The sequence below is a fragment of the Onychomys torridus genome, chromosome 8 (assembly GCF_903995425.1).
Source record: "Onychomys torridus chromosome 8, mOncTor1.1, whole genome shotgun sequence".
Classification (NCBI taxonomy): Eukaryota; Metazoa; Chordata; class Mammalia; order Rodentia; family Cricetidae; genus Onychomys; species Onychomys torridus.
Window position 1 is genome coordinate 66,986,505 of NC_050450.1, and position 26,635 is coordinate 67,013,139.

Sequence of the window (26,635 nt, forward strand, 5' to 3'; positions counted from 1 at the left end):
TGGACCTTATCTCCAGATACTGAGAATTTTTTATAGTTATTTGATATGACTGGTTATTTGATGTGGTTCACAGTTTTATATATTTATACTCTTGGATGAGCAAACCCTCAAAGTTCTCTCAAAATCTTAGCACTAGTCTCAAGTTATTTCTTTTCCCGATTCCTCACTCGGCTGTTTGAAGCTCTACCTCTCTCCTTTTTCCTCACTGTCTACTAGTGATGCCAGCAGCTCTCTTACAGAGAAAACAAAGCAAAGGATGCAAGGACTGGCTAGCTTTCTGTCCCACCCTTGCCCAGTTTATTATCAATATATTCAGCATTTCTCTGCTTCCTGTCTCTGGATCCTATTCTCTTTTCATATTCTCTATCCAGTATCATTTGGTCCTCAGTTTTTAACCTCTTCCTCTCTATGGTACTTCCCTTTAGCCTATAAATCAGCCCATCTCTCAATTCAACCCTAGAGTACCAACTGAACTTTTCTTTGCCTTTACAGTCACTTTCCTGGAAAGAACAGTTGTAGCCTCAGCCCTGTATATATGTCATACCTGCAATTTATTTACAAACATTCAAGTGTTGTGTCAGGAAAGCCTCCATGTCCTCACACACAAGGCTTTACAGCCATCCACACATGCCATACAGTTCAAACTGTTCTAACAAATGGCCCATCACTTATCCAACAGTTAAAGGTACCCAATCTTGCCTTGAGTCCTTGTGATCTGTGTTACATCGTTACATGCATGCATCAGCACCAACAGTTTCTTTTCACTGCACTTGTACATTGTAACTTGAGACCTCTTCACCAACATTTAGTTTGAGCTTTTGTTGTTTTGAGACAAGGTCTCTCGTTGTGTAGCTCTAGCTGGCCTGGAACTCATTTCAAGGACCAGGCTGACCTCAAACTCAGAGATCCACCTGCCTCTCTGCCTCTTCAGTGCTGGGATTGAAGATGTGTACCGCCATGTACAGCTAATTTTGGCTTTTACAAATAAAGTTGTGATGAACATTCATCCATATTTATATATCTAATATAGACAGTGAATTTCATTTCTTTTGGGTTAATATTTATAAGTATAATGGCCACATCATATATAAGTTTTTAAGAAACTGGCAAACTGTTTTTAAAGGTGATTATAATTTTACACACACACACCCCACCCCCAGCAAAGTATGAGTTTGATCTGCTCCACATCCTTGCAAGTATCTGGTAATGTCTGTTTTTTCTCTTTAACTACTGCTATTTTAGTAGATATGTAGTACTGTCTCATTGCAGGTTTTTTCTTCCCCTGATGACTGAAGATATTGAACATCTTTTCAAGTGCTTCTAAGCCATATTTCTATAATTTTTTTTTTTTTTTGCAAAGCAATTCTATTCAAGCCTTTGCCCACTTTTAAGGTTTGTTTGTTTCGTTAACATTGTTTTCCCTTTAGGGATGCTGGGATCTACCTGATGGCCCTGCACATGCTAGGCAGTCTATCTGATACTGAGCTGTACTTGTAGCTCAGTCCTAGGTTTTGAGTGCTCTTTAGGATTCTAGTTATAAGTGATCTTTCAGATGTGTACTGTACAAATATTTCTTCTACACTGTAATTTTTAAAAAAATTTCTGGCCAGGCAGTGGTGGCACACACCTTTAATCCCAGCACTTGGGAGAAAGAGGCAGGCGATCTCTGTGAATTTGAGGCCAGTCTGGTCTACAGAGTGAGTTCCAGGACAGGCTAAAAAAAAACCAAAACCAAACAAACAAACAAACAAACAAAAAAAAAATTCTGTGCCCCACTTGTGGCCTATAGGCCACAGATGCCAAATCAGCTATAAATGTAGCTCAACACAAAATCATAAACATTAACACTAAATTTTTTTCTTAAAACTTGTGGGAGGGGCATATGTATGTGTATCATGCACACAGGTGCCATGGAGGGAACTGGAGTTGAAGGTAGTTGTGAGCCACCTGATTTGAGTGCTGGGTCATTCCTTATGGAAGAGCAACAAGTGCTCTTAAAAGGTTCTCTAGTAAACTTTGTAGATGACAATGTCATGTTGCAACATAAAAAGGTTGGATGTGCCTGCATCTTTTCATCATCAAAATTTCCCTGAGGGGTCATTCCCTTAATCAAGTCTAATTAAAAAGAAAAGAAGTCACTATGTAACTATCAAGATACTATGTACAACGTAATATTGGGAAAGTGTCCTTTTAGATTTGCCCAAACTGAAGCTCTGGGTATATCATTCATGTCTTTCCACAATAAGCATCCTGTGCATATCTCTATTCTTTTGTGTGCCATGTATATAGTAAGCAAACACACTACAACTGAGCTACACCTCCAGTCCTGGATGCATACTTTAACTGCAATTTATTTACAAATATTCAAGTACTTATGTTTCTTCCAGATAGGAACAGTACCAGAGAAAGCCTCACTGGCCTCATCCACAAGACTAGTTATCACAATCACTCACTTTTTTCTCCATAAAACCCGGATGAGATGTGCTAATACATAATAATACAAACAGCTACTGTCTTGATGTTTACTAGGAATAAAACATGGTAGCATTTTATGATCATTATTATGCTGAATTTTCACAAAAATCCAAGATAAATACCATCAGTCTCTACTTGATAGACAAGGAAACCGGAGATGCAATGCCAATGTAACTAAAAATTACACCACCAGCTAAGCACCAGAATGTGAGTCTGTACAGACACAAGAACTTAAAAGTAAATTGTTTCGTGTCTGCCTTCCCTGTACAACATTAGAGTCCCAGTTTACCTCAACTTTCAAAGCCTAGTACACTGGTCTTCAACAAATTTGTCTCCCAACTTAAGAGATGACACCAAGTTCAAACAAGTCTTTTGATTAAATTTCTGCCTGTCGCTCTCACACCACTCTGAATAGCTGTCATCTACCATGTTTATAGCCATCTTTCTTGGCTCCCAATGATCTACAAATCTGATAAGCTTTCTGTTATTATCCAAATTATTGATAAAATGTTACAAACTCCCATAGCTGGGTTTGAAAATTTGCTTTTGACATCTTAAATTTGGACTTTCATGAACCATTTAACTGAAATCATAGTGCTATTTAACTGAAATCATAAGCTATTTAAAGGGCTAAAAACATAGACCTCTTATGTTAGTAGGGCTTTCCATAAGCATGACTTTACCCAAACTTTTCTCTGGCTTGCCGTTTTTCAATAAGCAAGTAAACACCCTTTTCCCATTTCATTCACACATTTCTCAGGGTTCTCATTTGGTCTTAATTCCTTTCTGCTAATCCTCATTTGTAAAAAAAATCCCAAGAATGAAAGATGAGATGTTCCACACTACTAAGTGAACGTCTATGAGGACAAAGGGGTAAAACTTGCCTAAGTCTGACTCTAGAACAACTTCTGAGACAGGAATTGGGGACTTTATTTATAGAAGACAAACAGAAGCAACATGGAAGGACTTTCAGATTGTCACATTATCTTCTCTTTAGGATGTCATCCCAGCAAATACTTTTTGGGGACAACTGTCAGCAAGGACTGACTATGGTAGTTTGTACCCTGTTCCCTGTGCTTTTCTTGGATAAAAGCTTAAAATATTCCGCAGCATTTTCATTATTTTTCTTAGCATGTTGTACGTGTGTGTGCGCACACGCACACACACACACACACCACATAGATATAAGATTCTAGGTTTGGGGCCATCAAAACGGCTTAGCTGGTGAAGTGTAAGTTGTCCTTTCACCTCCATGTGTACACCTTGGTATGAGCCCGCCGCCCCAACACAAATGTAATAAAGAATAAAATAAGGTGGTACATGCTTTTAATTCTGGAGGCAGGGGCAGGCAGATCCCTGTGGGTCCCAGGCCAGCCAGGGCTACATAGTGAGACTGCACCCACCAATCATTGGCTCGGGGAGCTGCTGACAAAGCTTACGACCTGAGTTGGACCTCAGGAACTCATATGGAGGAGGAAGAAAACTGACCCCTGCAAACTGCCCTCTGACCTCCACATGCACGCTGTGTTACTCACACACCCACACAAAATAACTAAATGTCATTTTTCAGGTGTTTTTTGATTTGTTTGTTTTGAGATTTACCATCTCATTCTGTAGTCCAGGCTAGCCTTGAACTCACTATTATAGCCCAAGCTGGCCTAAAACTCTCAAGTGATTCCCCTGCCTCAGTTCTCTCCCCCACCACCATATCCTCTTTAAGGTCTAATCCTTTGTTTGGCAGCAAATGCTTTTACCTGCTGAACCATCTCCTCTTTCCGGGATTCTTAGGTTTGACTAGACTCAGGTAGGAAGCAGAAGATGGCAGTAGAACTACCTATGTCTGTTTGCACTCTGTTCCTTGTACTCTGGCTTCCGTTACTGCCTTGGCTAAACGTCTAGGGTATTTTGCAGCCTCTTCATTACTGTTTCTAGCATCATGTCACTTCTTCCGACCAAAACACCATGTTTGTATTACAGGACAGAGACTAACAAGAGGCTGAGTCTTGGGTGCTTTGGTTCTCAATTTCTTATCTTTTTAAAGGCATTTTAGACAATAGACTGTTAGACACTCTGTTTAGGGAGACTGAAAATAGCAGGTCCTGCAAGCTCTCTCACTGTCTTAGTTAGGGTTACTATTGCTACAATGAAACACCAAAAGCAACTTGGAAAGGAAAGGATTTATTCCATCTATTAATTCATCATAAAAAGCAATGAGGACAGGAACTCATGCAGGGCAGGAACCTTGAGGCAGGCGCTGATGCAGATGCCATGGAAGAGTTCAGCCTTTCTTACAGAGCCCAGGACCACCGACCCAAGGGTGGCACCATCCACAATGGGCTGTGTCCTCCCTCATTAATCACTAATTAAGAAAATGCCTGGGGCTGGAGAGATGGCTCAGCGGTTAAGAGCAATGGCTGTTCTTCCAGAGGTCCTGAGTTCAATTCCCAGCAACCACATGTTGATTCACAGCCACCTGCAATGAGATCTGGTGCCCTCTTTAGGCCTGCAGGCAAGAATGCAGGTGGAACATTGTATACATAATAAATAAATAAATCTAAAAAAGAAAGAAAATGCCCTATAGCAGGTCCTTTTGTTTTTCCTACAGCAGGTTCTTATGGAGACATTTTTCTCAATTGAAGTTCCCTCCTTTTGACATAGAACTAGCCAGCACAGTCATAGATGGAGAAGCATAGTAGTTATCTGTAAATACAGGAATATTCTCTCTCCTTTTTAGTAACAGTCAAGTTGAGATCGCTTAGATTGGCATCTACTATGAGACACCAGATTTCTTTGTGTGCTCTCTCCAGTTCTCCTTGGTCTATTCCAGGAGTGCATCTTATTCAATAGTAAGTCACCTAGTCATGCATCAAGACACATTGTTTCACAGGAAAACTGTTGTTTCCATCACCAGTTCAGGCCACACAATCCTTCCATTCTTCACCCCAAGCATCAACAGCAACTTCTGTGGCCAAATGCTTCACATAAAGTATTAAGTTTATGTTCATGGTCCATTCAATTAGCTTCTGGCAGCAGTGGAAGGAAGGGAAGGAGAGATGAGGTTTTACCTTCACGAGCTGATTTGCCTAGGAGGCCCGAGGAGAAAAAGTTCAAGTTTAATTTAAAAAAAAAAGTTTTATAAGGTGAAAAATATGCAAATACTATGCAGGGGTGGACACTACAAAGCTAGAAAAGAAAAAGCATAGGTATGCCTCAAAGGAGAATTTTTGTCTACTGACATTGTTTTGAGATAGCCCAGGCTAACGTCAAGTTCACAGTTCTCAGCCTCAGCTCTAAAGTGCTGGGATTTCAGGAGTGGGCTGGCACACTTGGCCCTAAAAGACACACCACCTTTGGCCCAGTTCAGCCTCTCCCCTAGCTTGTGGAGCTCAAATAAACAGAGTACTCATGCTATGAAGCATTTAGATCCCTTACTTTTTTCTGTTTTCATAATTGAAAAATGTATTATTGTGATAGGAATGTATTCATATGCATGTGTAGTGGTCAGAAGACAACTTGTGGGTGGCAGTTCTATTTCTACTGTGAGTGCCAGTGCATCAAACTCAGGCTGCCAGGCTTGTGTGGCGAGGGCATTTACTCACCACACAGATTCTATAGAAACCTTGAATATTCATTTCCTCAAAGATTCATTAAAATGTTGACACAGAATAAAGCAAACCCATTTCAATTCTTTATTACCTTTGTTAATTAGAAAAAGAACAAAAAAATTATTAAGTTCCACACATTCTATTTATACTTTCCTTTAAGCCATTTGAAATAAAGTAAACTTAATCTTCATAATTTATATAAAGCCTCCAAATAAGCAAAAGTAAACAATACAGTTTAAGGTATCTTGGTGTGATTAACAGAACTGTTCTACAGACTGGATGTTGTGACATTTACACAACTGTATAAGAGTTCACTGAATTCTGTAAATAAGTTATACCCCAGTCAAAGTCCTCTTGAAATAAAGCCTCAGAGGAATAAGAAACATGCCACAGACTGGGAGGATCTACTTGCAAGTCACGTATCTGATAAGGACAAGCAGGGCTGCTCTAGCTTTCAGACTCATCTAAGCACACCCCTATCTGTCGAAGGCGCTAAGCAGTGCTAAGCCACCATTTACTCCTAAATTCATAAAACAGAAACAAGGAAATAAGAAAAACAAGCTCAGAATTAAACTGTTCCTGGGCTAGCATCAGAGTGCTTTGGCATGGTTTTGATGTTAGATGTGACTTGGAACAGTTTCCATTTTCTACCATGAGATTCAGCACTGCATTGAGGGCCTTGCTATTCTCCCTAACAACCCAGGATATTCTTTATGTAGATCACAGAAAACATATAAGTAAGGGAAGAGACTTCCTCTTCAAAATAAAGGGTTATTTTTGAAAATATAGTTGGCTTACCCTATGCTATTTTTAGATTAGGGCTCTTTCTTTAAAAAGACGAAACCACCACCAGAGGGGTTGTCTAAACACCATCAAAAGTGTCCTCTCACAGAAATCCTTCCATTGCATGAGCAAGTAGGGATCCTAAAATATGTGACAGCGCTTGTTTTTTAAGAACCACCATCCCAGAGTGACTTGTGTTAGAAACTTTCAACTAAAGAACAAACAATAAGCACTCTGCTCTGAGGAAGTGAACAAGGTCTGAGCCACTGTCACGTCCCTTTCAGGAGATCCGTGGGGAAGATAATGTGCTATGGTGATTATAAGTGCTTAGTTTTCATTAGCATTGAAAAAGACAAGAAAAACTACATTCTCCCATGGTGATTATAAGTGTTTAGTTTTCATTAGCATTGAAAAAGAAAAGGAAAAACTACATTCTCGGAGTTTTGTTTTTTGGTTTGTTTGGTTTTTGGTTTTTGGTTTTTGTTTTGTGTGTGCTTGGGTTTTCTAAATCAACAGCATCTTACTCTATAGCACCGGCTGGCCTTGAACTTGAAGCAGTCTTCTCACTTTAGCCCCCTCTGCACAGGGATTACAGGCAAGAGCCACTACACCCCCACCTAAAACCTAGTTATTTAAAGCTTATCCACCTACAGAGATAGCTAACATACTATAACCAGCTACCCCAGTTAAGCAGTCTAGTGTCCCTATTTTTGTCTTTCCTGCTGGGGGACTTTATCTGCAGATACTGATATCAACTATATCAAGTAAACCAGTAACTGTGGCCTATCGGAGTCATTTTGATTTCAACTCCAACCACCTTCTTCTAGGCATTTACGAAACTCTGTTAAAAGTATAACTGTGCTGACGACAGAAAACTCCTTTGATAACTAAACCAAGAGATTTCATGGTTCAAGTCTTGCTGTCAGCTCATTTCTGGTAAAGCTAGGATATCATGTGGCCCAGAGCTGACACAGCAGCTGCCCTTTCATACACACAGTTGTAGTTTAACCTACAGAATGACGACTTCAGTCATTCCTAATCATTAACTAATGTTTTAGACTGGAAAGTTATTTCTTCGGGCTTTGTACTATATAGAGAGATAATCATTACCCTTTGGGAAACAATGGTTCGTTTACTGAAAATGAGTTTAAGAAAGGAATTATTTGGTATGGAAAAATACAGAGCAGTGAATTGGGTGACACAAATCACATCAGCAGCAGCTCATGAGACTGTGTTAGGGCAATTTACTTTAAAATTTTAAAAACTGTGGTAAGTTAAAATTTAGCTTTGACCACACAACAGTCTAGATCATGCCCTCTATCCCAACACTGTGAAACCTGATCTTTGGGCCCATATTTTGAGAACACTCTCTTACTTCCACAAAAAGGAACACCCTTGCAGAGTGAGGTATTTCTGCTCTACATGTGATCTGCACTGGATTTCATGCTAAGTGTGAGAAGAGTCACAAGCTTTCAAACTCCAAGAGCCTTCTCTAGTGGAAAGCTTGTCAAACTGACTCCGTAACAGTAAGCTGATGTAGTGACCAGAAATTTCTTAACATTTTAAGTGTAAATTAAATCAAAACTCAATCTCAGCCATTTCTGCAGAAACTGCCTCAACCCAACTAAATCGAAAGTCAATAAACAATGATCTAGATAGATGACTGAGTAATTCTTAAATTTTTCTGAGGCTTTCAGTTTTTCAAAAAGTAAAGAGAGGATGGAAAGATCTCAATGGTTGAGAGCACCAGCTGCTCTTCCAGAGGATCTCGGTTCATTTTTTAGTGCCCACATGGTGGTTCACAAGCACCTGTAACTCCAGTCCCAGGAGATCCAACACCTTCTAGCTTCCTCAGGCACCAGGGACACACATGGTGTACAAACACACATGCAAGCAAACATTCGTACACAACCAAAGTCGACAGTAAGTGACAGCTAACATTACATGGTACTAAGCACTCCTCAGTGACCTACTGCCACCACACGTAGTATTTAATGCATGAAGACCGTTGAGTACAGAGAGAAAATAATGTGCCCACATTCAATGACAGTCAGAACCAGGACTTAATCAGAGGGCAGACACAGCTTCTAAGCCACACTGCCACTGTCCCTCTGTATTTAAATGCTGCCCTCCGTTTGCTCTTGACTTTTGTTCCACAAGCTCTTCTACTTTTCCTAAACTCGGGAGAAAGAGTATGTAGGGGGAGCCTCACTGAACGTTCATTCATTTAAATTATGATTCATTTCCATGTCATTGATTCAAAGGCACAGAGAGTATAATTTAGTCTCCATATATGCCAATAAATGAAGAAAACTGTAACATCCGTGGTTCTGAGCTACAGGGTAGACCTGTAGCTCAGAGGTAGAACATTTGCCAAGCACATGTGTGATCCTAGATCCATCACTAGCACTGTTAAAAAGTATGTGCACACAAACACACGCACAACTAAAACATGAAAGGAACTGAATGGCATTCTTTAGTAACTTTAATGCTGGAATATTTTAATAAAGATGCTTTATTGATTGATATCTCCCCTCATGATTTCTTAGAAACAGTCCCTAAAGCCAACTGAGATACTTTTCTAAATTTCTATTTTAGAAATATTCTAATGAAATATCCTAATCACATCATCATTAACTTTTTTAAAATATCACATCAATTTTTACTTCCAACTGTGGCTATAGTACACACTCAACTCAATTCACAATTTCAGTTACTATAATGTAAAGAGCCTGGGAAAACAAATACAAATGCCAACCAATTAAGCAGTTAAAAGTTCTCACATTATTCTTAAAGCCCAATGCAAACACACCTATATCTGCATAGTACCTACATGCTTTTAATTATTTAGCTTCTAGATTATTTTAATATGCTCAAATTTCCCCCACATTTGTATTACTAAGTGTCCAGTCTTATGGGAATCAAAATAACTTGAGAAGAGAGGAAAGCAAAGCAAGGGTAGGATGAAAGCCTTTACAACCGCTCTCGGTTAGCTTGGCTGACTTCCAGCTTTCCAGACAAGCACTTGATAACTGCACCCTTTGGGTGCTTCTGTACAGGTGAGATGATACAGTGAAATAAAGTCACCTGCTTTAGTTCAATTTACTTACACAATTTGCAATTCTATAGCTCTCTGCTATGGTACATTAAGAAAATCAGCATGCAAGAAAAAAAAAATCACCTGCTTATGTAAATTGGAGGATGATTTTTATCCATGCAGACAGAAAGGGGGGAAAAGCTGCAATCTAGGTCAAACGACTAATTTTATCTATTTGTTCAAATGCCTCACTTCACCTTTCTCTGTAGCTCAAAGCAAGAATTTTAGGTCAAGGAACAGATAAGCAAAAGCTTGTGTTGTTTATTTCCCAGTAAGGAGTTAGCCGTCTGACACCACCGAGTTCTACAGTACTAAGTTGAAGACAAAACTGAGAACCTTATCTAGATGATAAACTACAACACTAAGAAAAGAAAGGACTCAACTGAGATATCTGCTCTAGTTGACAGAAAGCAAACATGGCAAGGACTGGGTACCAATTTTACTTTCTGCTTCAAAACAAAGGAAAATACCCCCAAGTAATGCAGGACAGACAAGACAATTCCTCTGCAAAGAACATGATTCTACTTCGTCTAAGTCTGACATAAATTACATGAATGTGTTACCTCAGTCACTGGTGACTGACTGCCCTTCCCAAATTCACTGCTTGCAGTCAGCCCTTCCTCTTACAGCTGACTGCCAGGAAGGTGTGAGCCAGACTGCTCTAATTTTATGTGGTGCTAAGACAGAACCTGGGCTTTGTCCTTGCTAGACAAGCACTCCACAAACTGAACTGTATCCCCAGGCTTTCCTCTTCCTTTAAACTTTTTAAATAGTTATCTTTAACATCTTATCTCCATTCACAGGGACTGGTACAGACGTGTGGATAAATTGAGAAGGGGCCAAAGACTAGAACTGTGCTGGTCAATGAGGCAGACAGAACATGTGGCTATTAAAAACCTATTCTAAAAGCGCCTAGTCCAAATTGAAATGTGCTCTAAGCAACTGGATTTTTGTAGCCTTAGTATGAAAAACATAAAATACATCATTAGTAATTTTTAATAGAAATGACAGTATGTTCAATATAATGAGTTAATAAAACACATTACTAAAAACAATTCCACCTGTTTCTTTTGCCTTTTTTTCCCCACTGTGTCTAGAGCACGTCAAACCACATTCATAATTTTCCTTCTGGGCAGCACTACGCTTTGCTGGGTGCATTCCTGAAAGCTCCTTCCCCTGCAAAACCAATATAGGAAGTCACAGTCTTTCCCTGCAGCAACCTTAAACCTGGGCTAGGGTTGGGGATTTAGCTCAGTGGTAGAGCGCTCGCCTAGCAAGCGCAAGGCCCTGGGTTTGATCCTCAGCTCCAAAAAAAAAAAAAAAAAAAGCTGGGCCAACAGTCATTTTCTGGGAAGTCTATCTGCAAATTAGTAAGTCCCTTATCCAATTTCAGAACTTAACTTATAAAGTAATGTAAACACATACTATTGCCCAGTCATCTTACTTGATGATACACCCAAAACAAAACAACAACAACAAAACAAATATTTTTTATTAGGTTTTATTTAAAACTTAAACAGCCAGGCAGTGGTGGCGCATGCTTTTAATCTCAGCACTCGGGAGGCAGAGGCAGGTGGATCTCTGTGAGTTCTAGGACAGCCTGGTCTACAGAGTGAGTTCCAGGACAGCCAGGACTACACAGAGAAACCGTCTTGAGAAAACAAAACAAACAAACAAACAAAAAACCTGAACAGGGCCTGATGTTGAAAAGCCTATAAACCTAACGACTTGGAAACTTGAAGCAGGAGGATGCTGCAGTGAGTTCAAGGCCAGCCTGGGTGACTTTGTGAGACCCTGCCTCAGAAATAAATGTATAAGAAGGGCTCAGGATGTATGTAGCTCAGTGGTAAAATTCAATTAGTATGGACAAGTCCCAAGGTTCATTTCCCAGTATGCAAAAAGCAAATTTAAAAATGAGTCCTAGCAGTAGGGAAGGCTAAGATGGGGCACAAGAAGTTTTAAGCCAGCCTAGGAGATGATGGTGAGATCCTGTCTCAAGAAAAAAAAATTATTAATAAGAAAAGGTCATTCCAAATATTTAAGAAACCAATCAAATAAAAGGCTAGTGGTATAGGGCTGAAGAGATGGCTCAGCAGTTAAGAGCACCTCCTGTTGCTCTTGAAGAGGACCTGAGTTCAACTATCAGCATGTTGGGCAGCTCACAGCTTCCTATAATCCCATCAATAGGCCCCTAACTAGTATGTACATACTCCCACACACAATTAAAAATAAAATAAATATTTTTTAAAGGCTGGTGGGTTGAATGTCTAGTAGAAGAGAAAGGGAGAGAAAAAGAAAGTAGGGAGAGGGAGAAACTATTTTATCATTGTTATTGTTATCATGTCTGGGGGCAGGCGAATCATGCATGTGCCATGGCAGGCCTATGGGAGCCAGAAGATAACTTGTGGGTTCTGGGTATTGAACTCTAGTCTTCAGAATCACACAGCAAATGCTTTTGTACCCACTGAGCTATCTCACTGGCCCCAAGAGAGGAAATCTAAAACATTAAAGTTCCAGGACAACTAGAACAACACAGAGAAACCCTGTCTCAAAACAAACAAAACAAAACAAGAATAACGAAGAGCACATGTTGCACTTACAGAGGACCCAAGTTCAGTTCCCAGCACACATCACACCATGTTTAATTCCAGTTTCAGGAAATCTGACCCCCTTCTTATTCTCCAAACCAGGCACACATGTGATGTACATACATATATACATACATACATACATTCATACGTATAAATCTTTTTTTAGAACTTTTAAAAAAATCTGATCTCAAAGTTGGACATGGTGGCATTTATCTTACACACACACACACACACACACACACACACACACACACACACATTAAAATATATCTCTCTCGTCGGGTGGTGGCGGCAGCACACGCCTTTAATCCCAGCACTCGGGAGGCAGAGGCAGGCGGATATCTGTGAGTTTGAGGCCAGCCTGGGCTACAGAGTGAGTTCTAGGACAGTCTCCAAAGCTACACAGAGAAATTACACACACACACACACACACACACACACACACACACACACACAATTGGAAGGAGAAAATCAAATGCAATCATTCTTTCAAAAGCCATCAATGATTTATCTTCTTGATAAATGCAATGGCCTTTTCTTCATGCTAATTTTCCTTGACTTTTAATGTGAACCAAGATCACCCCTCTTCTCCTAACAGCCTCTTACCACACAGGGCTGTCATTCATGGTGAACACATTTCCCATCTGACTGAGCTTTAGTCTGGCCTCCAGCAACTTCTTCCACCACAGCAGAATATCCCCTAAGGCTCAGACAGTCCTTAGCAACTCTATCTTTTAATTTAAACATTCAAAGAATTAAATCTAATCCTTCATTCTCTTACTTAAAAACTTTCAATAGCTGTCATTTACAGGGTTTCAGCCTCTTTTTTATTCTCACTCCCCCCACAAGGGGAGGGAGGGGCTGCTTCAGTTGGTCAAGTGTTTGCCGTAAGTTCGAGATCCCAAGAACTCAGTTTAATCAGGGCAGTGGCAAGGACCTATAATCCCGGCGCAGTGGAAGCATAAACAAGAGGATCTTTGGGGCTTGCTGGCCAGCCAGTCTAGGTTCAGTGAGAGACCCAGTCTCAAAAAGGATAGAGCGAAGATAAAAGAAGATACAAGACACAAGAAGACACCCAGCATCAACATATGGCACACATGTGTGTGCATGCATGCACAGACACACAGCAAGCACAAAAATATTTTTTTTTTAATTTCCTCTAATCGTTCCCCTTGTGAAGTTTTAATACTCTAGATACCTTGTATGTATATCTGGTACTTTCTTCATGGAAAGATTAAGAGTCTTGCCCTCTCACCCCTGTCACATCAATAACCTCTACTCCAGCATGACATCCCAACCTCTTTTTGGTCTAGCTCTAGCTTGCATCCCCTACCACCCCACGTGCAACACTTTCTACAACCAAGTGGCTTCTTGCATCTGGGCCCATCCACCTACTATCACAAAAACACGACACAAATTTACATGAAGAAACTGCCCATTTGCCAACAAGCAGGTTTCTTCCATGAATAGTTTACCTATTCTAGGAAGCAGCACACCTTCCACAAGAATCCCTTCTCTATGCCCTCAATAATATCCAGGTACCACCTAGCTTGCTGCATTTATGGCCCTGAATTATAACTATCCATTTACAACTCTCTCTGCCACAGGGAGACTACATCTTTAATTCTTATCACCTAGCACAGTGACTAGTAAACAGTCGACCTACACACAATAATACACAGGTATTATCAGAAGTGAAAATACTGCACTGTTTAAGCTGTTGAGAGTTTTATTTTGTTGGATTTTCAGTTTTTTGTTTGTTTGTTTATTTGTTTTTTAGGTAAGGTTTTATTCTGAGCCCAAGGTAGCTTGGAACTCATTATGTGGTCCTGACTAGCCTTGAACTTACAGCATTCCCCTTGCCTTAGCCTTCTGAGTGCTGGGATTACAAACAAGAAGTTGAGTCATCATGCTCATCTTCCTAACTAGTTTCAGTTTTTACTAAGGCTTTGTGAACTACCTGAGAGTAAAGAACATTATTTTTCAAATTACTTAGTTACTATAAACTCCTTCAGGACAAGATCATAACCCTTAGAAGACAAGATAATTCCCTGTAACGCAGTACAATACACCACAAACAGAAATGACAGAAGCAACTTGAAAGAGGCTTCCAAAATCAGCCACAGAACTAACTATCCTTACTTACTGTCTCTTAAGAGTGCCAGTGCATCGCAAGCTAACAACAAAAAGATATGGACTAGTGAGTCCCAAGTACCAAAAACTTTCACTGTCTGACAGCAGAGTTAGCCAAACGAATTCAAAATACAGATGTGAACCTAGGTGTAAGAACACATCACTATCCATGTCAGACATCCCTGTATACACTACTCCCACTCACACCATTATAATGAACTGTTAAAAGTTCAATCTCAGCATAGTTGTTCCTTAGAAGTCATCTTTTTATAGTTTCAGAGTGCTAGAATTTTTGCTAATATTTCTTGCCTAGGCACCTCTGAACTACCAATGAAATCTATCATGACTGGTCACATGTTCATTGAGTACACTATAACTGATGCCTCAGGCACTCTCTATGTTACCCCCAAGCTACAACAGGATCAAAGTGACAAGCTATTTTGGTTAGGAAATCATTGCTGATGTGCATTAGATGGCCCAGTTAACAAATAATTCACTAGAGTAGCGTGGATGCACAGGGAATCGTAACTAAAACCAAACATAATCTACAAAGCAGCTTCATTCCATTTACTGGTTAAATGACAGTTGGAAGAAATTACTTTGGCCTTGACAATTTCCATCAAATAAAGTAAATCAGCATATTAAGGCAACAGACAATATAAGAAGTTGATTTTTGAATTGCTAATATATCAATAAACCTGATTTTTCTAGCCTTGGCTATCCTAGAACTAACTCACTCTGTAGACTAGGCTGTCCTCAAAATCACAGAGATACACCTGCCTTTGCCTCCCAAGTGCTGGGAATAAAGGCATGCACTACCACCACCCAACTATAAGCCTGATTTTTTTTTTAAGTTTTAAAAATATAATAAAACAGCTACTCGCCACTCTGTTATACCATGGAAGCCAATAAAAACTTGGACAAGTCTAAGAATAAAGGAAAACATTCCAGTGTGCTAGTAGAGGTCATTTTTACATCAAAGAATAACTTTGATCTTCAGATGTCATGCTTTGCAGGGGAAAAAAAGCCCTGAAATCTATATCCACACATATACCCAGTTAATTCATTTGACAAATACCTTCCTCTGGCATAGCAAATAGAAAGGGGGACCGTACCATCCCCCAAACTGACTAATGTCTAAGAAGTCATTTAATTTAGAGATACTGTTGCTTAAGCTGGTCTGAAAGGTAATGTTTTTTGAAATGTACTTTTCATTTTTCAATTAAAAAAATAAAAAGTCTTTTTGCCAGGAGGTGATGGTGGTGCACACCTTTAATCTCAGCACTTAGAAGGTAGAGGCAAGTGGATCTCTGTGAATTTGAGGCCAGCCTGGTCTACAGAGTGAGTTCCAGGGGCTAGGGCTACACAGAGAAACCCTGTCTCAAAGGAAGAAAAAAAAAAGTCTTTTTTTCCTAAGTTGATATTTAGTAGTATATCATTAAAGTAATCTCCAATAATAAAACAAGCTTATTCTTTGTTATACTGTGATTTTTTTAAAACATAATATGGATAATCTTCAGAGTTAAAATCTAAAATCATTTTGAATGTTACAGACTAAAGGCTCTCAGTCACCAAGAAATAGATGCAGTAATATTAGACTGTGTAACTTCTATCTTCTAACTCTTGTTTATGATCAAGAACCTGTGGTTTCTAAAGATATGTTTATTTGTAGTTGCAATGAACAGTATAGACTTCCCTACAGCTGGTTTCACACGGATGCTCTTATGTCTAGAAGAGCTACTATTTCCTTCTATGGTGCGGGCTCCGCATCTTCAAAGCTCTTCGCACAAAGCAGAACCCCCAGAACCCAGCAGGGTCTGTTAATCCTGGCTGATAGAAGTGAAGCTTCTCTACACTACAGATTCTTAACCTGGAAAACAGTTGATTGCAAAATACACTTTTAGTGTATTACCACTCTTTCTGAAGTAACTAAATCCAGGATTTTCCCCAAACATCCCAAAAGCATTCTCCATTTTTTCCAACATCTAATTTCTTATTTACAGAGTAAGAGGACCACAGAAAATACACCTCTAATTTTCACAAGATGAACAAGTTAGAAATCTCTGTCATGCATGAAAGTTTACACTGAATAATTTTTCATTTAATCACACACATTTCCCCCACCTCACAGGAAATTTACTTTTCGTCTAAACACAGGTGAATTTCTGCTACAGCAACTTAAACAGTGATGACATCCTTCACTTGTTACTTCCCAGTATGTAAATCCACAATAGTTTCTCCAAGGGCACAGCTGATAACTAGAACACTTGCTAAACTACACCCATACTAGCTCTGTTTTGTTGTTCTCTAAGTGAGAGAATGCAAGAGTATTTTCTCCTTGGCTCTGAATTCAAACTTCTTTATCTCCTTCGCATGAATACAACCGAGGAGGCCACTCTATAGTAGTTAAAGTCATACCTCCTAAAATAATTTGCATGTTGATATCATATGGAAAATTTGACAACCTAGGAAGACTCTTCCTGCACATTAACAACAGCATTTTGACCTTTTTTTTAAAGCCAGCAATAACTACAATAGCATCCACTGAGGACTTACTGTATACTAGATACATTGGTTTATAACAATCACCTCATTTAACCTAGTACTGATTCTGACATAAGCACTATGATCCATCCCCATTTCACAGATGAGGGACTGAAAGAGTAAATTATCAACATCACAAAGCTTAGTGATAAGTCACTGTCACCACAGTGATGCTAAAGTTTTGAAATACAGATAAAAGTAACTTGCTAAAGGTATTAAAATAAAAACATTCAAAGCTTCCCAACTTTATTTGAAGTACAAAGACAACAGACCAGATGAATCCAAGGATCTTTGATCTTTTAATTAATCAGACAAATCAAAAGCTAAAACATTAATTTTTATAAAGTAGAGGCTTTTCTTGGACTCACTTTTATCAAGGAAGCATGTAGCATTAATCCAATCTACATTTTATGTTGACAATGTCAAAACCGCCTGGACTTTAGCAGTCCTCAGACTGCTCTAATGTGGCTAGCTTTCCCCAATTCTTTAAACTATACACTTCATAAGACCCTGAAGCACTTTGTTCCAAAGTTGTCACATTTTTAAAGCTCGGTATTTTTCTCTAGCAAAGGTGAACTACAAAAAAGGGGATACATTCATATTATCTTCTCCAAAATGACAGAAATTACTGTTTGTGTTTTGTTTCTGTATTATGAAAATGTCCATATGGGCACCCAGAAGTCCTGACATTTGATAATGCAGGTCAAATTATATATGATGTTTTAAAAGCAAATGAGCAACATCTATCATTGGCAATGAATGTATCTCAAGCTGCCCCTGATCACATTACCTGGTAAGCCGGAACCCTTACTTTGAGATAAAACACCACAGACAGTTGTTAATGAAACCTTAATTGAACTGTCAAAGCACCATCTTTACCAGCAAGCTAATGGGTAACTCACTATTTTTACACAACTGTCCAAGACTGATACATTACTCTACCAGTAAAATTCAGCAGAAAGATAAATCAAGTCAGGTACACTGAACTGTTCAGTAATAAATCTGAATGGTAAAATACCGCAACATTTCTATGAATATTTCTCCCTAGCTGCACTGAAGACTAGTATCCCTCAAAATATATTCACCTTTTTGGCCATTAGTTAGTACCCCAAGGTGTATGTCCATAAAAAGAAATGGGAGCAGATATAATTCCGTCATAAACTATGCCAGAAAAAAAACAAAACAAAAAACAACTGTTTGAATCTAAGTGAATCTTATGATACCCAGATAATTACACAGAGTATCAACTTAAATGATGCATCATTAGAAAGATATTCTTATGTTCTGATTAATGATTTTAGGAAATAATTGTTTCAGGTGCAAAAAAAAAAACTTTTTAAATTAAAAGAAAAAGACTGTTTTAGTAGGTTACACGGTGAAAAACCCCACCAATACCAGGAATTTCAGCACACTACTGGCAATTCATTCTGGCTTGGTTATCAAATCTCTAGTTTTAGCAATCTTAGGTCACACAGCAGTTAAATTCCAAATAAGCAATTCAGATAGCAAGTCATCAATATGTAAATATAAAAATAGAAAAGCATTTGCATACTAAAAACACACACCTGGTACTCTTCCCTTTTTTCAAACTAAATTGTATTTCACCTAAAACAGCTGATAAAAACATTCCTGCAAGAACTAGCAAAATCTGATTGTGAAATGAAGACAGATTTAAAAAAAAAAAAAAAAACACATTTGGATAAAAACAAAAAACAAAAAAACATTTTTGAGCATTCGAGGACACAGCAAGATGGCAGCCATCGGCAACCAAGGAGAGAAGCCTCAGAACAACCCAAACCTGGATTTCCAGCCTCCAGAACTGAGAGAAATAAATGCCTATTGTTTACACCAAAACAAAGAAGTCAGTAGATCAATCAACCAACCAACAAAGAAGTCAGTAAATCAAAAAAGCAGTAAGGTGCCATAGCACCATCCAAGGTGCTAGAGAAAAAAGACAAAAGACTTCTAGACCAGTGGTTCTCAACATGTGGGTTGCAACCCCTTTGCAGATGGAAGGATCCTTTCACCCGGGTTGCTTAAAACCACTGGAAAACACAGATATTTATTAGGATTCATAACAGTAGCAAATTACAGTTATGAAGTAACAACAAAACTAATTTTATGGTTAGGGGTCACCACAACATGAGGAATTGTATTAAGGGTCGCAGCATTAAGATTGAGAAGCACTGTTCTAGACTAAGCATAGTCTGGCACTTCTGCAACTCCAGCACTCAGGCAGCGAGATCAGACCAAACTTGAGGCCCAGCGGTCTATATAGTTGAGTTCCAGTCCAGCATTGAGACTTTGTCTCCAAAAGTTACAAAAAAGTGCTTTGTTATGTAGTTCTTACCCTCAAGGAACTTACAGTGTATTCAGTAAGGGAAGGCAAACACAAAAATCACAGAAAATGGTGTCAGAAGCATATGTCAAGTTCATGGTGCAAGGGGCAGTCTATTAATCTCTAGAATGCATTCCCACCAAGCACTTGTGGATTTTCAGATAAGAGCGATTCCAAACACCACTACCAACAACATCTGCCAGATGAGATGCTGGAGTATCCTCTTAGTTTATTCTACTCTTGCCACAATCCTGAAGTTCTACAAGTCGCAAGGCCTTTTGACAGAAAGGTAGTGAATGAATACCCTCTCTACTCATAAATACTAAAACTCATTTCCCTTTTTTGTATTCCTAGTTTTCAGCATTGACACAACCACATCTAAAAAATTCAGATACTCAAAGTCTATAAAATGATGACAAGAGTTGAAGCAAGGAACCAATTTCCCCCTGCTCTCCTCCCATCCCCCGCAGTTTGGAAATCCTCAAGGGTTAGGCAAGGAATGGAAGTTCATAGTGAAGTCCCTGGGGGTGTGCAATGGAAGAGAAAGAGGAAAGCAGGAACAGGCAGGTCCCTGAACAGAGGGACTGAAAAGGAACCATTATAACCTACACTCTTTCCCACTAGGAATCCCACAGTCCCTGGAGAAGCAAGAATGCAGCAATAACCTCCTTGCAGGCTAGCTGAGAAAAACTGGACTCTTGTTTTCTTAATTTTAAAAGAAGAATTAGGAATCAACTCACTTCGGTGCCAAGACTATAAATTCCAAAATATGAAGATAGCTAGCTATTATGTAAATCATACCTAGCTGAACTTTAGCCTTAAAAACAAAGACAAAAAACAATTATTTACAGGCTACTTTCAAAGAGTTCTTTTTTGTGATGGTGACTTTGCTTGACAGTAAGAGTCTATGTTTGCATGTATTGAAAATATGAAATCATCTCTCTACACTGAAATTCTTAATCCTTGGAAGGGAAAAAAAATAACAACCCTTAGTTCATTCTGTGTTTCACCAATCTTCCTAAGAAGGGCAAATACATAAAGACTTTTAAACATCTGACTACTAGCAAAAGTAATAGAGTTTCATTTGTTAAAGGTACACTTCCTACCAGAACAACTGGACAAGAGATAAAAGCACCCTAAGAGTCAGTGACCCCACATTACAACAAATGTGGGCCACTGCATAGCTCCAGTCTACTAACCTCATTTGTGCTACTCGTGTGTGATGCTATATTTAATGCATTCTTATCAGAAGGCTAAGCTACATACTTCCCAACTTTAGCTTTCCGGTTTAAAATAAAGCACTCAATTGATGATTTTTAACTGGTTCAACAATGAAACCTACCTTTCTTCCAAAGGCCAAGATCAGAAAGTAAGGTATGAAAAGGCATAGTGAGCAAGAAAGCTGATGACACTAAGTATATTCTGCTGGGGACTATTAGAAAGAAATCAAGTTGGGAGAGTCAGCTGTTGACACCTGCTGTAACTGAGCAGCCAATCAAAACTACCACAAGTGAGAGATGACCAAGGTCTTTGTAGGAGTATTTAACACATTCACCTACTGATCTGACACTTAGTAACTCACTGAGGTTCTTCACAGACAAGTTTAATAGTCTACAAACTTGTGGCACTCTGGAGAAAGTGCTGCACTACCATTTGCTATGGCTCAAAAAGTACAGGCCTAGTGAGCCATTTCATCAGGCCTCGTCACCCAGGAGGGCGGTTCCTCAAGTTGAGTTGAGAAGCTTGCTCAACTTTGGTGAAGATGAAGTAAGCCATGGATCTACTTCAAATCATGGACTGCAGAATGAGAACCATGTGGAGTTGTGTTTTCGATACTCACCAGACCACACCAAAGGCTCCGTATCCGATGGGTCTATCCGGCTCAATGTCCAGCTGCTGTTGGGGATGATGTGAGTGCTGATGATGGTGCGCCTTAACTGTAGCAGCTGCAGCAGCCTGTACCTGAGCTGGAGCTGCTGCAGCTGGTCCAGGAGCCTGACCCGGTGCCGGTGATGGGAAATATGGCTGTTGTTGCCCAGGGTTTAACATGGCTGCGGCTGCAGCTGCTGCTGCGGCTGCCGCAGCTGCCGAGGACGTATGCTGTTGTACGGGGTGTACAGCAGCAGCCGAGCCTGGATGAAGGTGGTGTTGAGGGTGGTGGTGGTGGTGAAGGTGAGGAGGAGGAAGGTGTGGAAGGTGGTGATGATGGTGGTGGTGGTGACCTGCCGCTGCTGCAGATGTACCGCCATTGTAAGCCGCCATCATTTTTGCGTTGGCTCTTGCGCCACAAAGAGACATTCAAAAAAATGCCCTTTGATTGGAAAGCAAACTGGGTCAAGCTGTCATTTGGCCATTTAAAAAAATGAAGAAAACCACTCACTCCACCTCAAAAAACATAGAGCGTAACTGGCTTTATGTCTTCATCAGTCAATCCAAAGAAGTTAGAGGATCTTGGGTGTTTGATTTTTTTGGGTAAGAGTGTGTGGAAGGGTATGGGTTGACAAAATAAAAGTTAATAACATAAAATAAGGGGGGAAAAAGGAAAAGAAAAAGGAAAAAGGGCCCCTTCCCCCCAGGATTCCTGCCACAAGTGGATACTAAAACTCCATTCTTAATGGGGGGGAGGTTCCAACTTTGAATGTGGGAATAAAGGCCAAACCTCCCGACCCCCTGAACTCCACACACGAAAAGGATCTGGGAACACACCACCCTTGGAATCTTGTAAGAGGGTTGACTCATCTACCCCTTCCATTCCCACATCCTTTTCTAAACACCTCCCACCTCCTCAAAAACACAATTTAAAAAAAAAAAAAATTCCAACCTCTCTAAGTCAAAAAGATGTGGGGGAAATTGTCAGGGAAACCAGCTTCCAGTTCCCCCCCCCTCGAATTCTCAGGCCTTCCTACATCTCCCCTACTCCTAGTCCGGTTGACCTGATGGGGGGGGGGGGGGTACCAAACTTTACTGGGCAGAATGAGCCAGGGAAGGAGGTTGGAAGAAGACAGTGAGGCGAGGAGGCGACAGGCAGGACAGAAGAGGACAGAGAGAACCCCGGCAAAAGTGAAGGGAAGGAGGTGCAGGGAGGGAATGAAAGAGCGGTGGGCAGCACTCGGACGCCCAGACACAGGGAACCGCCCCGGGAGGAGGTTAGGGTCCCGGGGCCAAAGAATAGGAGCCCCGGGAAGCGGGCGGGGGACGATCGGAAGCAGGCTGACTCCTGCCCCCGCCGCCGCCGGCTGCTTGTGCTGAGGAGGGTTGGGGGGGAGAGCGGGTGGGTCCCCCGCGCGACGGCCCCTGCAGGGCTCAAGGCTGCTCCGTCTCCCCCCCCCCCCCCCACCCGGCTTCCGTGCCCACGGTCGCTTTCTCCACAGCCGCCGTGGCCGCTTTCTCTTCAGCCGCCGCCTCCTCAGCCGCCGGTGCCGCCGCGGCCGGACTCACCTCCCCTAGCAAAGCCGGATAGAGCGGAGCCAGCGGCGGACACGCGCAACCAGCCGCCGAGGCCCCGCCCCCGCCTCACATTGACCGGCTGCCCTAGCCAATCCACGCCCACCTGTCCGCGTCCGCCTCCAATCTCTGGCCGGAAGCTTCAGACAGGCGCACTGTTCGACCAGTGGTAACCAGGTGTGGGTCTCCTGGGGAAATCCCACCCCCGATTCGGGATGGGCAGACAGGCAGACCAATCAAAAGCCAAATCTTGGTCTGATTGACAAGGCTGAAAACCAATTAAAAACCAAAGATCTCCGTGACTTTTTTTTTTTTTTTTTTTTCTTTCGGCTCTCTCCTCTTTTCTTTTTCTTCTTTTATTTTTTTGGCGAGAGCAGGAAGCTGCGTGCTAATCCCGCCTGCAAGATCTAGAAGAGAGGGGCGGAATAAAAAAAAACCAATCATGAGCCAGGAACAAAGAACAGAGAAACCAATCCTTGGGTTGAAGACCAAGTGGGCTGGAACTGAGTACAGATAGACATATAACTGGACAAATGGGAAAAAAAGATTGACATAGATCCCGCCTTCCACATGTCCTATTGGGCAAGATTGTGGAGAATTTGCTGTCATATCGGAGACGACATCTTCAGGGGCGGGGCCAATGAAAAGGGGTGTGGTTTGGTGCGGGCGGGACTTAGGCGAAGAAGGCGGAGTCCAAATCATCACTGGTCCATTGATAGGAGCCATCTACAACTAACTCTAAGGCATAAGCCATGGAAAAATTAGAAGGAGCAAAAAGGCATGTTGAGCTTCAGAAACTCAAGGCCCAAGGTTATTTAATAAGAAACTCAGTAGACTCGTCGATTAAAACTTGATTTTGACCAAAAAGAGACTTTATTTTCAGCATGCCCTCTGGACATACTGCAAAATTTATACAAATTAAAACACAGGGTCGGGGGGGAAACAGTTAATGCCACAAACAGTAATATTCTCCCAAAGTTTTCTGGTCAACTAAGTTCCATCACTGAAATTTTACTAGAAGAATATCATTCTTCAGTATTATTTCACTTAGCCTGAATTTACTCTTAAATACTAAACTAACTTATTCTTAGTAAAACTGTGTACCAAAAATCTGGAGGCCGTCTTTGATTCTCTTTGTCTGTCCACACCTCCCTTTCCTATCAAGAAAATAGTCTTAAATGCTCTGAACATCTCTCCATCCCCACTTCTCATACACCACAGCGTTACCCAAACTTAACACCAGTAGCTGTTTAATGCATCTCCCTGCCTACAGCTCTCCTTTAAATTAATGATTGTTGAAGGCATAGTAAACTTTTCAGTTCCCATCAACTGTAAAAAGGTGTTGGTGCTACCTGCAAATTTTCTGATTAAACCAAGAAAGAAGGCATAGAGATTTCAAAAGAAACCATGATTCATGAAAGATTCCAGGGAGATAAGGATATTTCAGAGTTCAATGAGATTTTGAATTGCTTTGGGTTGAGTTCCATAGAAGTTGTTACTAATCTGTGTTCCTGAACTATTAAACATAAATATGTAGCCAGGCATAGTGGCACATACCTTTAATTCCAGCACTTGGAAGGCAGAGGCAGGTGGATCCCTGTAAGTTCAAGGCCATTATGGACTACAAAGATAGTTCCAGGACAGCAAGGGCTATATAGAGAGACTCTGTCGAACAAATATAAATATGTATGATAAGGAATAGTTTCTCCTGATAATCAATTTACAAACAAGTAAATAAATAAGGAAAAGGATTCAGTAGTCTACTTTTATCTGAGGTTTTGGTTTCTATAATTTCAGTTATCCATAATCAAATGTAATTCAAAAGCATTGAATAGAAGATTCCAGAAACAAACACATTTTTGAAAGGTGCACCTCTCTGAGTAGTGGGATGAAATCTTAGCCCTTTCATTTGTCAGATCAGTTCCCACAGTATTACTGGGCTTATGTTGAAGTGGCATCACATGGTAGTCTGCCATTTCATCACAAACCTCAAGTCACATCTCCTCACTTTATCTTATCATATAGGCATTGGGTTATCTCAATTTGTCACAAGAAACACTGTGAGAACAGATTTTTGAAAGCAGGGCCACATTCACATCACTTGTATTACAGTACACAGAATACAACCTGAGCACCTTTAATCTGAAAATCCAGAACTGGAAATATCCCTAATCTAAAACTGTTCAAGGGCCAACATGACACTCCAAGTGGAAAATTCTACCGCTGACTTCCTATGATAGAACATAGTCAAAATGCAGGTACACTGAAATATTACCTTAATTCTTGAAATTACCTTAAGGCTATGCATTTAAGTTTCATATGAAACATAAATGAATGTTGGATTTAGAGTTGGATCCCAACCCCCGTGTATCATTATATATGTAAATGTATCAATGTCCTAAAAACAAAAATCCCAAATCTGAAATACTTCTGATCGCAAGAATTAAAGCTAATGGATGTTCAACTGTTCTAGTTTATAATTATCATCGTTTCATCTTATTGTGCCTAATTTATAAATGAAACATTATTAAATACATGTATGTACAAGAAAAAAGAATACCTGTAGGATTTGGTACTATTCATGGTTTCTGGGGCTCACTTAGGACTCTTGGAATCATTCCCTGTGGTTAGTGGAGAAATAGTATACAAGTCTGACCATGCCTCTAGCCTTGAATAAAGTCAATAAGCATAACAAGCTTGGCATGAGCTGGTTCCTGTCTACTTCAGGGGCCTTCCCTCTCACTTCCACCCTCTCTGCTTGAGACAGTCTAAATTTCTTTCGGTTTCTCACATACTTTGATGTCTTTAAGACTTCATTGTTTATGTTCAGCTTTAAAGATCTCTCACCCATGCTCCACTTCTCTAGTTCATCCTTCGGGGTTCCTGGGAATTTCATATTTTCTTTTGGAAAGCTTTCTACCACTCCTCATCCAGACCATGGCTGTCTATTACAGATCTTCATGGCATTGCCTCCCCATAGCATTGAGAACTCAAGTCTAATTGCTTATTGAGTTTGACCAGAACCGAGAGCTCATCTGTGTCACTTAATGTCTTATACTGTTCATAGGACAGTGCCTGAAAGAAAACCAAAGACACTGGAGATCTGTATGAGCTACTCGGGTCAGGGAGAGTCAGTACAAACCCGAGGACTGTCATTTGCTAGCCCCATGTTTCTGGTGATTTAACTAACCTTTCTTAGTCTCAGCTACCTCCACTGAAATAATGATATGGGCTTCATTAAGTTGGAATGAGGTGACATATTGAAAAGTGCTTAGCAAGGAACAAAAAGTTCAATAGTCATTAATTCTGTCCCCCCCCCCAACTCTCAAGTAATCTTTGGGGCACCTTTCCAACTTTCCAGTGTACGACAGTCTCCTTTAGAGTGTAGTTTTTGAGAAGCGTCTTCAGAACTCAAATTCTCTGATCCTCTCCAAATCCTATTGAGTTAGAATTTGGATGGGAAGGAAGAACTGGAATCAGTTAACAAGACCCACCACCACCACCACCACCACCACCACCACCACCACCACCACCCTCACCCCACCCCGGCAATGCTGCCCTGGGGTTGGAAGGGCACTGAACATGGGGAGAGGGACTGAGTCTTCTCAACTTTGACTTTCAGCAC